Consider the following 12,568-nt stretch of genomic DNA (forward strand, 5'->3'; position numbering starts at 1 on the left):
GGTAAAAATCACTCCATACCTCTTAACCACGCTTCTTCTGCTCTTTACTTCAAAAGGCCCGAAGTAGTCTACACCAACACGACTGAATGGTGGTTCATCAGGCACGATTCTTTCAAGTGGTAAGTCAGCCATCTGCTGGTGAACGGGCACAGCATTCAGGCGGCGACAAGTAGTACATTTAGATATCACCTTCCGTATAGCTGTCGTTACACCAATTATCCAGTATCTTTCTCTCAGTTTTGACAACATGTAGTTACGACCACCATGTCCTACTTGTTGATGTATATGTCGAAGGAGAAGCTCTGAAACATGAAGATCCTTTGACAAAATCACAGGATGCTTCACCTCCATTGGCATAGATGATCTGCTGAGTCGACCACCAACTCTGAGGACTCCATCTTGAAGTTGTGGGCAGAGCTTGCAAAGATGACTGGATATCTTAATTGACTGACCTTTTTCCAAACTTGATATCTCCTCAGGGAACCGTTTCCACTGGCAGTATTTGACAATAGCCAGCTCAGCCTGGTCCATCTCTTCCACAGTGAGACTCTTGACTGGAGTGCTCCTTTTAAACATGATCATCTCCTCATCCAGTTGCTTCCTGAGGAGATCTGACTGTGCCAGGGTCAGAAGTAATCGTCCCCTCTTCTTCACACAGGACAAAAGCCAGTCTTTTATTCTCAGGATCCAAGCCACGGCTCTCTTGAGGCGTGTCCAGGAAGAAAAACATTGTAGCAGGTACAAAACAGGCTCCTCATTGGCCTGAATTAGACTGATTATGGCCGTTTTCTTAACCTCAGGATCTTCGTGGGAAAGGTGACTGCTTTGTGAGCTGACAGGCCACTCATTCTCAGGCTTCAACAAGAAGTGTGGTCCGGAAAACCATATAGTATGTTTGATGAAGGCCTCAACTTTCACCCCTCTGGAGGCGATGTCTGCTGGGTTGTTTGCAGTGTTGACATACCTCCACTGTGTGGTACAGGAAGCCTTGAGGATTTGTGAGACCCGATTAGCCACAAATACTTTATAGCGTGAGGTCTCATTCGTGATGTACTTGAGTACGGATTCACTGTCTGTCCAAAATACAGAATCCACAAGGTCCATCTGTAGCTCCCTTCTCCAAAGTACATCCATGCGACTGGCCATAGTTGCCGCTATCAGTTCCATCCTAGGAATAGTCACAGGTTTTAAAGGAGCAACTCGAGATTTTCCCATCACAAACGCACAATGTGCGTCAGCGTTCTTGTTCTTTGAAACCAGATAGGTAACTGTTCCATACCCATGCTCGCTTGCGTCACAAAAGTGGTGCAGCTGGGCTGCACAGGTTTCTCCAAACTGACTTGGCTTCATACACCTGCTAACCTCCAACTTGTCCAGCATATGGAGTTCCTGGGTTAGCTTCAACCATGCCCTGGCAACTGATTCCGGTACGGGTTTGTCCCAGCCTATCTCTCTCCTGCACAAGTCTCTCAGGATTTTTTTTGCTGTCAAAATCACAGGGCTGAGCATACCAAGAGGATCATAAATGGAGGCTATGGTGGATAGCATTCCTCTTCTGGTGAGTGGCCTGTCTTTAAGCTTAACCCTGAACCGAAATGAGTCGGATTGAATAGACCATTCAAGTCCAAGCACTCTTTCCATAGGCAGGTCATCTAATTCCATGTCCAGCTGCTCAATCCCTTTTGCTCTCAGTGTCACAGGGATGGTTTCCAACACACTTGCTTTATTGCTCATCCATTTTGTGAGAGTAAATCCTCCCTTGGAGCATAAAGAGACCAGTTCCTGATGTAATGACGCAGCCTCTTCCTCTGTGGATACGGAAACAAGACAGTCATCAACGTAAAAACAGTGAAGGATCTTGTGTACCGTTTTCTGATCATAGTGATGTCCGTAGTCTTCTGCACACTTTCGAAGGGCAAAGTTGGCGCAACTAGGAGATGATGTGGCCCCGAATATGTGCACTTTCATTCGGTACTCAACAGGTTGCGTTTCCAAATTTCCATCTTGCCACCAGAGGAATCTGAGCAAATCTGTGTCATCAGGGGTTACTCTTACTTGGTGAAACATTGACTCAATGTCTGCCATCATCACCACAGGTTCCTTCCTGAAGCGTGTCACCACACCAATCAAGGAACTTGTCAAATCAGGGCCTTGGAGAAGTTGTGCATTCAGTGATGTTCCTTGGTAACTTGCTCCGCTGTCAGGGTCCGGTTGGGGGAGGGCCCAAATGCAGAGAGAGACAACAGGTGGATGGAGTGATGAGGGTTTATTAAACAGAAAGCGCTGTAGAAGGTAGCAGTCCAAGGAACGAGTTGTTGATTGACGAGCAAGGCCAGAAGCGGAGGGAGTCTAGGCAGGCAAGCGGCAGGGTACACAACTGGGGAGAGCAAAGATCAGGTAAGTCAAATGCAATAGGCACGCAACAAATGACTAGATAGCTAGAAGCACGAACTCTGACGGAGTGTGTTGATCTGGCGACGAGGTGGAGTTGGGGACCAGCTTAAATACACAGCACTTGATGGAGATGATTGCTTGCACCTGGTCCCAGCTCCACTCGCCGCTCCAATCCTGCTGAGGGACACACCCACACTAACACGCTCAAGGGGCAGAGTCAGGAGACCTGACAGCATTCCCCCCCCGACGGGCGCCCCCTGGCGCCCGACCCAGGCGACCAGGATGCCGACGATGAAAGTCGCGGATGAGCGACTTGCACAACACCTGCCGGGCGGGGACCCAGCTCCACTCCTCCGGCCCATAGCCCTCCCAGTCCACGAGGTACTGGAGGCCACGTCCCCGACGTCGCACGTCCAGAAGCCTCCGAACAGAGTAAGCGGGATGCCCGTCGATCACCAGGGGTGGAGGAGGGGGCGGCATAGGGCGGGACAGGGGACAAGAAGACACGGGCTTGACCTGGGACACATGGAAGGTAGGGTGAACCCGAAGAGAGGCAGGTAGGTTGAGACGGACCGAACAAGGGTTCACCAAGGCAACGATCTCAAAGGGGCCAATGAAGCGGGGCGCCAGTTTCTTAGACTCCACCTTGAGTGGAAGGGTACGAGAGCTGAGCCAAACCTTCTGGCCAACACTGTAGACCGGCGCAGGAGTGCGACGGCGATTGGCCTGGACCTGCGACCTTGCTGTAGCACGGAGCAGCGCAGCACGAGCCAACCTCCAGGACCTTGCGCACCTGCGCAGATGGCTCGTGATGGACGGGACGGCGCAATCCGCCTCCTGAGAGGGAAACAATGGGGGTTGATAGCCCAAGGAGCACTGAAATGGAGACATGCCCAGGGAGGAATTAGGCAGAGTGTTGTGCGCATACTCGACCCATGCAAGCTGAGCGCTCCAAGTAGTCGGGTTCGCCTGGGTCATACAACGAAGGGCAGACCCCAATTGCTGGTTGGCCCGTTCTGCTTGCCCATTCGTCTGTGGATGGTACCCAGAGGATAAGCTCACACCGATGCCCAGACCTGTGCAGAATGCTCTCCAGACTTGAGAGGTAAATTGGGGGCCCCTGTCGGACACAATATCAGAGGGGATTCCATGCAAACGAAATACGTTGTTTATCAGAAGCACAGCAGTCTCTTTTGCTGACGGAAGCTTTGGCAGGGCAAGGAAGTGAGCAGCTTTGGAAAATCGGTCCACAATGGTAAGGATAACGGTATTACCTTCTGAGGGAGGGAGGCCGGTGACAAAGTCTACCGCGATGTGCGACCAAGGGCGGCTGGGGATGGGGAGTGGATGGAGTAAACCGGAAGTCGGTTTCGAGGAAGTCTTACTCCGAGCACACACCGTACAGGCCGAGACAAAAGCTCTTGTGTCTTCATCCATTGAGGGCCACCAGAAGCGCTGTCGGAGGAATGCCAATGTCCGGCGGATTCCAGGGTGACAGGTTAGGCGTGATGAATGTCCCCACTCAAGGACCTGGGCACGGACAGAGGCAGGAACAAACATGCGGTCACTGGGCCCCCCATCTTGGTCAGGTTGTCCCTGTTGGGCCTTCTTCACCACCGACTCAATCTCCCAGGTGAGTGACGCCACAAAGCAAGTAGGAGACAAGATGGGTTCTGACTCAGACTCCCCGCTATCCGGTGTGAATTGGCGGGACAGTGCATCAGGCTTGACATTTTGGGAACCTGGGCGATAGGACAATGTAAATGTAAATCGGTCGAAGAATAATGCCCACCTTGCCTGCCTTGAGTTCCGGCGTTTAGCTGATCGGATGTATTCAAGGTTTCGATGGTCCGTCCAAACAATGAATGGCTGGTCCGCCCCCTCCAGAAGGTGTCGCCATTCCCCAAGGGCAAGCTTGACCGCCAAGAGTTCCTTGTCTCCAATGCTGTAATTGCGTTCGGCCGGGGATAGCCTCCGAGAAAAGAACGCGCAGGGATGCAGCTTACTGTCCAATTCCGCTCGCTGCGATAACACAGCGCCCACACCCACGTCTGAGGCGTCCACCTCAACAATGAATTGCCGGGTGGGATCGGGGTGGACCAGGATGGGAGCCGAAACAAAACGCTTCTTCAGTTCTTTGAAGGCCATGTCAGCATCGCTGGACCACCGGAAGGACTTTAGGGAGGATGTGAGGGCCGTGAGAGGGGCGGCCACACGGCTGTAGTTCCTCATGAATCTACGATAAAAGTTTGCAAAGCCAAGAAAACGCTGCAACTGCTTACGGGAGCAGGGTGTGGGCCAATTGGCTACTGCGGTCACCTTGGCTGGGTCCATTTGAAGCTCCCCCTTGGCTATGACGTACCCCAGAAAGGTTGTCTTGGGGACGTGGAACTCACACTTCTCAGGTTTGACATATAGTTTGTTCTCAAGAAGCCTCTGAAGAACTCGTCGCACATGTTGCTCATGTTCAGCCCGGGAACTGGAAAATACAAGAATGTCATCTAGATACACGAACACAAACACACCTATCATGTCCCTCAGGACATCATTAACAAATGCCTGGAAGACTGCAGGGGCATTTGTGAGACCAAACGGCATGACTAGATACTCATAGTGGCCGCGATGGGTGTTGAAGGCGGTCTTCCACTCGTCCCCCTCCTTGATGCGGACCAGGTGGTAGGCTTGGCGAAGGTCCAGCTTAGTGAAGAAAGTAGCACCATGGAGTGGAGTAAAAGCAGAGTCAATAAGGGGTAACGGATATCGGTTCTTTATTGTAATACTGTTAAGTCCTCTGTAGTCCACACAGGGACGCAGTGTCTTGTCCTTCTTGTCTACAAAAAAGAAGCCTGCGCCAACAGGCGAAGAAGATGGTCGGATGATTCCTGCAGCCAATGATTCGGATATGTAGTCCTCCATAACTTGTCGTTCCTGCCGAGAGATATTGAACAGTCGACCACTGGGGAGTGGTGCACCGGGCTTGAGGTTAATGGTGCAATCATATGGTCTGTGTGGGGGCAAAGCAGTGGCACGATGTTTACTGAACACAGGCGCTAGGTCATGATAACAAGTAGGAACGCGAGTTAGGTCTGATTGCACTTGTTGATTTGGGCTACTGGAGGTTCCAGCAGCTGACCCCAAACAGTTCTGGTGGCAGAAGTCACTCCAGGAAGTGATCTTGCCTCTTGGCCAATCAATGTCGGGGTTGTGGAGCTTTAGCCAAGGCATACCAAGCACTAAGGGAACTTGTAAATTATCAAATACGTAAAAACTGGTGACCTCGAGGTGGTTACCTGACTGTGAGGGAGACTGGAACTGTCTCTTGGTTTATGTTAAAGAGTAGCTGTCCGTTGAGGGCCCGGGCTTTGATGGGGGCCGATAGTGGCAGGAGGTCGATGCCCATCTGCTGCACTAGACTGCGGTCTATTAGGTTGTCATCTGCACCGGAATCATTAAGAGCAGAGAGAGGCATTGAGAGATTTTTCCAACAGAGGGCAGCAGAGAGCTGGAAACGACCTGGGGACGGGGAGTCAGAAGACGTCAGACTCACCCTCCGTTCCTTGTTGGTGGATGGACCAGACCGTCTCGCGGGTAGCGCGCTGCATTTTGCGACAAAGTGCCCGTCTCCTCCACAGTAGAGGCATAAATTGGCAGCGCGTCTACGCATTCGCTCCTCTTCAGTGAGTCGAGCACGCCCCAACTGCATCGGCTCGCCGTCAACCGCCGGGGGCGATATGGGGGCTGGAACCGGTGTGTCAAACGAGGAAGCGGAGGACGTGCGTTGACGTGGGAGGGGAAGTTCAGCAGGCGAGGACCGATATCGCGAACGTTCCCTCTGGCGTTCACGAAGCCGGCAATCCAGTCTGATGGCAAGGCTAATAAGTTGATCGAGGCTCGTGGGCTCATCTCTAGAGGCCAGTTCGTCTTTTAGTGTTTCGTTTAGCGCACCCCTGAAGACCTCTTGGAGCGCCTCGTCATTGAAGTGGCTTTCGGCTGCAAGCGTTCTAAAGGTAACTGAAAATTCGGCCACGCTGCGAGATCCTTGCCGCACTGACATAAGCCGCCGAGCAGCCTCCCTTCCCCGGACTGGGTGATCGAACACCTTCCTCATCTCCTGTGTAAAGGAGGAATATGACGCGCAAACTGGGGACTGTCGCTCCCACTCTGCGGTGGCCCACGATAACGCGGGACCCCGAAGGCAGCCAATGAGGTAAGATATTTTTGCTTGATCTGTAGAATAAGACAGTGGTTGCTGGCCAAAAACTAACGAGCATTGCACCAGAAAATCACGGCAGGCGCCCAGGTCGCCATCATACGGGGCCGGTGCAGGTACGAAAGGTTCCTTTAGCGTTTGCGTCGGGAGTGTGGGTGGTGGCGGCGTGGGCTGGTTCTGTTCTCGGATCTGCAAGGAGGCCAGTTGTTTCTGTAGGGCAGAAAAGGCTTGTGAGAACTCCCGTACCTGGCTCATTAATAAGGTAATTGCCTGGTCGTGCTGGTCCAGGAGGGCTCCTTGCCCAGCTAGCCTCCGGTGGACAGGATCGGTCTCTGCTGGGTCCATGTGGCCAGATCAAGCTGTCAGGGTCCGGTTGGGGGAGGGCCCAAATGCAGAGAGAGACAACAGGTGGATGGAGTGATGAGGGTTTATTAAACAGAAAGCGCTGTAGAAGGTAGCAGTCCAAGGAACGAGTTGTTGATTGACGAGCAAGGCCAGAAGCGGAGGGAGTCTAGGCAGGCAAGCGGCAGGGTACACAACTGGGGAGAGCAAAGATCAGGTAAGTCAAATGCAATAGGCATGCAACAAATGACTAGATAGCTAGACGCACGAACTCTGACGGAGTGTGTTGATCTGGCGACGAGGTGGAGTTGGGGACCAGCTTAAATACACAGCACTTGATGGAGATGATTGCTTGCACCTGGTCCCAGCTCCACTCGCCGCTCCAATCCTGCTGAGGGACACACCCACACTAACACGCTCAAGGGGCAGAGTCAGGAGACCTGACATCCGCAGTCAAACACAACCCTGAGTTTTGCTTTGGTGGGATGGTAGACTCCGTGGTGTGGAACATGCCACACCTTTCCATCAGCACGGTCCAGGTCCTCCTCAGGCACCTTCTCAGCATAGCCTTTTGCAAAAAGAGTGTTTATAAAGGTGACATAGTCGTCGTAGAATGTTGCGTTCTTCTGAAACCTCCGTTTCAGATACTGTAGACGCTGCTCCACCACTTTTCTATTATCAGGCATGCAGATGGTGTCTCGTTTCAATGGAAGGCTAAGCTGGTAGTGGCCATTCACATGTTTTACATTGTTGTTCACTGAATCCAGAAAACGCTGATCTTCTCTTGACATGGAAGGTTGTTCATCTAAAGTGCACTCTGGGAAGTCATTCTTGAACTGTTGTTGCCAAAGCTCCTCTAAAGTCACAACAGCGATCCTGTTGACAGAAACCTGTGGTTGTTTACTGTGGTTTTCACTGCTGCTTCCTAGAGGTCCATTCACTGTCCATCCCAGCATAGTCCTTGTGGCAAACGGTCCTCCATCTACACTAGACACCACTTCCAATGGCTCCAGGGCTCTTGGGACATTAGTTCCAATCAGGAGCTCGATTCCTGCATCGATTTGTGGTAGGTGAATGTGTTTTAGATGAGGCCATTTTTTAATATCCCTTTTTGTGGGAATATTTCCTTCATATACTGGCATGGATTCTTGTGTGTAAACCTTGGGCAACTCAATAAACTCGTCCCCATGTAGCGCAGCCACCTCCAATCCCAACAATGTGTTGCTGCTCACAATCTTTTGCTGGCCCATAGTGCGTAAAAGAATGCGTCCTTTTCTTCCTGTCAGTTGCAATTTTTCCATTAGACTTTCTGTACAAAACACCGCTGTGCTCCCTTGATCCAGAAAAGCATAGGTGTTGACTATTTTGCATCCCTTTTTTGATTTCACCTGGACAGGCACAATCGGCAGCTTACAGTCTTGCTCTCCAGCCCCTGTAAGACCACTTGACACCAGCCTATCGACACCAACCTCCGCCTCTCCCTTAGCATGCTCTGAATCCTTTTCTCTGTGGAGTAAAGTCGGGTGTTTCAGGCTACACTTTAGACAGGAAATCCTTTTGTGACAATGCTTACTAATGTGTCCTACACACAAACAGCCAAAGCAAATGCCATTTTCCTTTAAGAATTCAATTTTCTTCTCATGTGCCATTCTACCCAACAGTACACACGTGACTAGTGTGTGTCCTGCACCACAGAAAATGCATGTATTAATTTCTGGCGTTTTGATTTTTTTAACTGCCTCCACAGGCTGAGGTTTTTTATCAACAGGTCCAACGGTGGAAGCACAACTTGTTCTTTTGAAATGAGGTGGTAAGCTTTGTTTGTACATTCCTTTATTTGTCATTATAGGAGAATCTTGTATATTGCCGAAAACAGGGTCTGATAGAATTCTGACTTGTCTTTCAATGAAATCCGTAATGTCGCTGAATCTTGCTCTTCGTTGCTGTTGTTCTTGAAGCTCACAAGCTTGGCTTCTCCATTTGTCTCTGAGCTTGTATGGCAACTTTTTTATGATGTTTAGCATATTCGAAGGCATGTCCAAATCATGTAGATACTGTACATCCTCCATAACATTACAGCATCCTCTGAGAAATAAACTGTAATCTTGCAGTGACTTCACATCTTCTGGTTTTATTGCAGGCCATGACAGTGCTTTATTCATGTAGCCAAAGGCAATCTTTTGTTCATTACCGAACTGCACTTTCAGTAATGTTTTGGCTTTTGAATATCCATAATCTGGATGTATGTATTGACAGCTCCTCACAAGTTGTTTTGCATGTCCTTTAGTATGCTGTTCCAAATAGTACAGACGATCTGAATTATTTGTGGTATTTCTTTCCACTCCATTTTCAAATGCTTTAATGAATGCATGATATTGTAATGGTTCACCATCAAATACAGGGATCTCTCGCTTTGGTAGAGCTGCGAGGCATTGCTGCTGTATAAGCAGAGTTGTTATTTCATTTTGCTTTCTCATAATACCAAGAACTTCATTTCCCACATTAGGTGTGTTTTCATTTGAGATGGGTTGTTGAGAAACATACTGCGTATTGGTTGGTTCTGTTTTAAACGCAGATTGTTGAACTTGGTTATATGAGGATGTTTTATCAATTACAGTAGGATGAACCATTTTTTGTTTCCCATCGTTGTTCGTTTTCTGCTTTGCACCAGTTGCTGGATGGAATTCATCTGCATTTGCATTAAGTTGCTGTTGAGACTTGTCTTTTTTCAAATATGAATTCATTCCATCCGAAGCCTTTGAGGTTTTCCTACTTGTGGTGCTTTGAGTTTTGAGTATGCTTAACTGTGCCATTTTCTCCGCAATTTCTGTATTTAGTTGTAATTGTTCCTTCCTTTTACGCAGTTGCTGTTCCTCTTCTTCCAAGGCATGTTTCTCATCCAATAGTCTTTGTCTTGTGGCTAAAGCAGCCAGCTCAGCTTCAGCTCTTAAACATGCAGATGAGGTTGTAGAGCGCATGCTACAAGAGGTTTCATGGGATCCAACATTGGAGATACTGTCACTTGGTTTTTGGTTTTATGTCGTCTTCATGTGCATCACAAACATTTGACACAGGTTGGTTTGTTTCTGTTTGTTACACAATTGTTTGTTCCACAATGAACTTGGTCTCATTCATTTCAGCGGTTTCCTGTTCAATTTCTTGTATCCAACGTTTTGTTTCATTTTGAAATGTTTGAGCATATTTCATTACACTCGACAGCCATTCCACTTGTTTGTCCATTTCATCTTGTGGCAGAAGTGGTAACAATTCATTATGAACACTGTAAGCACATTCACAAAGTCTATTCAATGTCCCCAATAATTCCTTTATTTGAAAAGCATTTTCCTTTTTCCTCATGAGCTCTTTCATATCTGGTATCAATCCTTTTATTTTATTCACAAATCCTTTTCGTTTATTTTGCAATGTTTCCAACTTGTAAACCAACGCCTTTTCAGTGAGTTTACTTTCTCTCCTTTTCCTTGTTTCCATTTCAGAACACGAGGCTCCACTATTTGTTTGACTCATTTTGACCTCCTTATTAATCAGCTTTCCAAAAATGCATCAAATAAATCCACAGTGTGTGACGTTAGGGCTTTTAATTTCAACAAAACGGCGTCATCATCATCTTCCTTTGAAACTCCAATCGCATCGCATTATTTAATTCACAACAACGGACTTCATTCCAGCGCGCATATAACAAGCGCACGCACGGGCCACTTTATCCGATGAGCATTTATTCATCCAGCTACTTCCCAGCAGCAAGACACTCCAACATTAAATATGCACAAGTCGGATTCCTTAACCACAAGCAAACAAGAAACAGGTGGCTTACCTGTTCTTAAGGTGGCGTTTGGGTGTGGCACGGTGCTCCGCGTGAACGACGTAAGTGGTGTGGCAAGGTCGCACTTACTTTGCGATGTCCGGACTCCTTCGTGGCTTGTATTGCGAGTGATGTCTTTCGTTAGATGCCAGTTTTTTGTTGACAAAAATGTAGCGACTCCAAGCAGTCTTGTCGCTTCCGAGAGTGAGACGGTGGGTCCTGTACTTGATGACGCGCTGTGTTGCGATGTCCGGCTTGTGAGAAAGAAGAAGAGGCACGAGTCTCGAATGCTCTTTGGTGGATTTAATCAACTTTTTATGGGCAATGGTGCAGAATCGCCATACAGGTTAACGTGCTTGCGTTGTGTCTTGCGTTTTGCGTTGCGTCTTGCGCTCTTGCGTCTTGCGTCTTGCGTCTTGCGTCTTGCGTCTTGCGTCTTGCGTCTTGCGCTCAACAAAAAATACGGCTACCCAGCTCGACTCACACTAACTGACGGGAAACACGTCTATTTGAAGCTCCCGGCAATCACCACCTGTCATGTGACCAACACACCCACACATCACCATAGCAACCACACACACACCAGGTGACATATACTATGGCGACTACATAAGTATCGGCAGTGTTTTGTGAGCACTGGAGACAAATGTCGGAGTCAGAGAGTCCCATTTTTTTCATCATATATTGTGTAATATATGTTCTATGAAGTATCTTATATTGGATAAGTTGCAAATTTGTCTGTTTGGTCATTTTAAATACATTTTCACAGATTTGGGTCCAAAAGTCTGGTTCCGGAACTATAGACAAGTCTTTTTCCCATTTTAAAGTCGGTAAATACGTTTTATTTGTGTATAAAAATAACATATATTTTTGATATTTTCTTTATTGTTGGTGGAGAAAGCTTTATAATATCTTTAGCTAAGACAGGCAGTTGGAGCGTATCCTGAAGTGTTGGGATTTGTTTCTTAACCATACTTTTAACTTGCAGATAATGTAAGAAATTTCCATTTTTTATTTCATATTTCTGGACCAAGTTTGTATACGATATAAACTTATTATCTGAGAAAAGATGATGAAGGTGTGTAATTCCTTTCTGCTCCCATAAGCTTAAATGGAACGACTGATTATTAAGTTGAAAGTCGGGGTTATGCCAAATGGGAGAGAGCCCACAGGGCGCCAATTGGGAATATGTAATTTCTAATGCCTTCCACCAGGCAGTCAGGGTGGCGGCTATCATTGGGTTTTTAAAACAATTATGTCGTTTTATTGATTTTGTAATAAAGAGGAAATCTAACAGTCTAAGATTATTACAATCCTTCTGCTCCAATTCCAACCAACAGTTAGTATCTCTGTTGGGTTGTGTCCATAGCACAAGATATTGTAGTTGATTAGCTATATAATAGTACATAAAGTTTGGTGCCTCTAAACCTCCTTTAGATTTACTTTCCTGAAGAGTAGATAGACTAATTTTAGCTCTTTTTTTATTCCAATAGAATTTTATGATAGCAGAGTCCAGCGATTGGAACCAGTTAGACGTAGGTTTAAATGGAATCATTGAAAATAAATAATTAATCTTTGGTAAAACTTTCATTTTTATAGTAGCTATCCGTCCTATTAAAGAGATCGGAAGATTATTCCAGCGCTCCAGATCACAACGGATACTATCCAATAATGGTAAAAAATTTAAAGAAGTTAATTCAGTTAACTTTGGTGAAATTTTAACACCTAAGTATTTTAAATTACCTGTAGGAAAGGAGTAGTGTGGATCCTGACTTGTAGGATTCCATGAATTTTCTGTAATA

At 47.5% G+C, this 12,568-nt stretch overlaps 2 long non-coding RNA genes across 2 annotated transcripts; both read right to left on the bottom strand.

Moving 5' to 3' along the window:
- Positions 1-2,251: 2,251 nt before the first annotated feature.
- Positions 2,252-2,716, bottom strand: LOC144019743 (uncharacterized). Its single transcript, XR_013283760.1, has 2 exons — positions 2,453-2,716; positions 2,252-2,377 (listed from the first exon to the last, which is right to left on the bottom strand). It is a non-coding gene; the product is annotated as an uncharacterized LOC144019743 (long non-coding RNA).
- A 4,301-nt stretch (positions 2,717-7,017) lies between these two features.
- Positions 7,018-7,376, bottom strand: LOC144019539 (uncharacterized). Its single transcript, XR_013283700.1, has 2 exons — positions 7,219-7,376; positions 7,018-7,143 (listed from the first exon to the last, which is right to left on the bottom strand). It is a non-coding gene; the product is annotated as an uncharacterized LOC144019539 (long non-coding RNA).
- Positions 7,377-12,568: the final 5,192 nt, after the last annotated feature.

Source organism: Festucalex cinctus, chromosome 5 (genome assembly GCF_051991245.1).
Source record: "Festucalex cinctus isolate MCC-2025b chromosome 5, RoL_Fcin_1.0, whole genome shotgun sequence".
Lineage (NCBI taxonomy): Eukaryota > Metazoa > Chordata > Actinopteri > Syngnathiformes > Syngnathidae > Festucalex > Festucalex cinctus.